Source organism: Saccostrea cucullata, unplaced genomic scaffold (genome assembly GCF_032062105.1).
Source record: "Saccostrea cucullata isolate Sc308-1 unplaced genomic scaffold, CSIRO_AGI_Scuc_v1 ctg18711, whole genome shotgun sequence".
NCBI classification, from domain to species: domain Eukaryota; kingdom Metazoa; phylum Mollusca; class Bivalvia; order Ostreida; family Ostreidae; genus Saccostrea; species Saccostrea cuccullata.
The window spans coordinates 6,172-8,803 of NW_026921744.1; the positions used below are offsets into that span (position 1 = coordinate 6,172).

Sequence of the window (2,632 nt, forward strand, 5' to 3'; positions counted from 1 at the left end):
ACACAACTTTTTTGATAAAATTATTTTCATCAAGAGAAATAACTTATTTTTCACAGTGTACTTTCTAAACAAGAAAATATACAAACAAGTCAGTAGCATTTGTCAATACATGTATTTAACATATTCTAAAATGAGTACAAATTATAAGATTTCAGCAAAATGATTGAGTAGTTAAATGTGTGTACATGTACAAATGAATAACATTATTAGGTCATGAACTTGTATAAAAATACCATATGACATGAAAGTGTCCACAGCAAAATTGAAATATCAGCAATAACATTTGTCATGTATTCTCTATTGTAAATTTATGAAAAATCAAGTTATTTGATATTCCAGCATACATATAAGAATGGAAATCTTTACAGAACAAATTCAGACAAAATTGTGTACATCCTCCCCATTTCATAATTATTCCATATATTTCCTTGTTCTTTTTCCATCTGTATCTTTCAATATTTTCAGTTGTCCTCCCTCTGATCTGACCATTTTGAAAATCCCTTTGAACTGTACCAAAAATGCAAATCCACCAGTTCTTCCCTTCCTAAACAATTTCTTTGTGGCACAGAATGGTCTCTACAAAAATTTCAAAAATAAAAATAAAATGATTCTTAAATTACAAAATCAATTCTACAAGTTATATTAAAGTAACTTATCATCAGCAAACAAATGTATTCCCAATTCACCAACACAGATATGATATGAGATAAAACTAATTTATATATGTTATACAAGGTATTTTGTGGAATCTTATGATGTAATTTGCAAGACAATTACACTGTTGGAAGATATGCTTCATAATAAAATTATAAAAAGCATTTTTTTTTATTTTGACAATTGAATTGAATTTTGCAAGACAATTACACTTTTGGAAGATATGCTTCATATTAAAATCATTAAAAAAGCATTTTTTTTTTATTTTGACAATTGAATTTGGAATGTTCAAATAGTATATATTAATTCAAATTGCCAAAAATTAAGAAGATTATGACACAAATAGGCAGAAAAAACAGACTTTGTGATTCCAGTATATCCCAGACTTTGTTGGGAAGAATATAACAAAGTCTATTAAACAGTGTGTAGTTACCTTAACTTTGAAGCAAACCTTGGATCTTTGGATTTTTTCTTATGAGAGGCTGACTGTATATTGAACCTGTAAAACAAATATTCACACAGTAGATATTTTTAAGCATAACTAAAACTTAAACTACAAAAAGAGAGAGTACAAGTTTGTAGGTTCTCAGTTGTCCTAAATATCTTACAATTCAATTGAAACTAGGTTTTCTAGTGTTGGAAAAAAAATTATAAATGTCAATGAATACATAGATGTAAACATTCAATGGATTAGCTATCAGTATCTGATGTACTTTCAAAACATAGTCACATGCACATGCACATGTATTTGTACCTTGAAATTTAATTGCCACTGTTATTATTAATTTTTTGCTGAAATTCAAAAATTCAATTTACCCCCTGAAGTAATTGTATAGTTTCATAGCTTTTAAAGCAAGAAAATTCTATTCATACTTTCCATATTTTAAAAGTGCATTTACAATTAAAATTGTTTCATAATGTAGAATAAAACTTCTATATTATTGAGTTGAATTTATTTTTGATGAAGCCGTGCAAACAATGTAGAATTATAAAGGAACAAAAAGAAATTATCAAGAAATATTTTGTCATAAAGGAGTCATTACAGATGTATACATTTTTTATTGCAATATTTTTACCTTTAATATTGAGATGATGCAATCGTCTGTCAGAATCAGCTTTAGGATCAATCGCCAGTCTTATCAGCTTTGGGCTTCGTGGACTTCATAAAAAAAGCTGCACTGTGACACTGAACTCAAGTTGAATGCATCTATAAGCCATAAAAACAAACATTTGTCATTAAGTTGATGAAAGAATCGACTTGATAAACGATCTCAACATACAAAACGCCAACTGCTATACAGGGTTTCTACTTTCACTTTCAAATCAGTACGTAAAAAGTCAAAACAAAAAGATGCCTTTAGCCTAACATGTAATTTGTAATGTTTACATCCAATGAAAAACAAATTTATCCAAAATATACTTACAGATCACTAACATTATGTAGGTTTGCGAAATGCATTATTTTAACAATTACAAGTGATGAGAGTATTATAAAAATAAGTTCATACGAACCTGTAACTGTAATGAAAGGATATTTAAACAATATGAATTGAAGGTCTTTATAAAATATTGTTAGGAGATAACTTACTTTTTCCAACACCCAGCACTTCTGCAGCAGCAGTGACGTCAAACATGACGTACACTTTCATCCAATAAAAGTCAAAACCGGTCCGGAAAAAAATACGGAATGATTTTGATTTTACTCAAGTAATAAACCAAACCCAAAATATTTGAAATAAAAAGCAAATTAATATAACTTTATCAATTTTATCTGCAAAATGCATTATTACAGAAAAAAATTGGGAACTGTTTTTTTTTTAAGGGAAAGGGGGGGGGGGTGTGTTGAACAAGTAGAACTTTACATAAGTAATTGCTAAAAAATTATTTTGAATTAATGTACATGTGAATTTAAATTACTATTGATAAATATTATTGAAATTGCAATTTTACTTGCATATACCAAAGGACAAATTAGTGA

At 28.0% G+C, this 2,632-nt stretch overlaps 1 long non-coding RNA gene across 1 annotated transcript; it reads right to left on the reverse strand.

The window, feature by feature from the left end:
* Nucleotides 1–458: 458 nt before the first annotated feature.
* On the reverse strand, nt 459–2,347 carry LOC134260678 (uncharacterized). Its single transcript, XR_009990602.1, has 4 exons — nt 2,243–2,347; nt 1,731–1,861; nt 1,088–1,153; nt 459–576 (listed from the first exon to the last, which is right to left on the reverse strand). It is a non-coding gene; the product is annotated as an uncharacterized LOC134260678 (long non-coding RNA).
* Nucleotides 2,348–2,632: the final 285 nt, after the last annotated feature.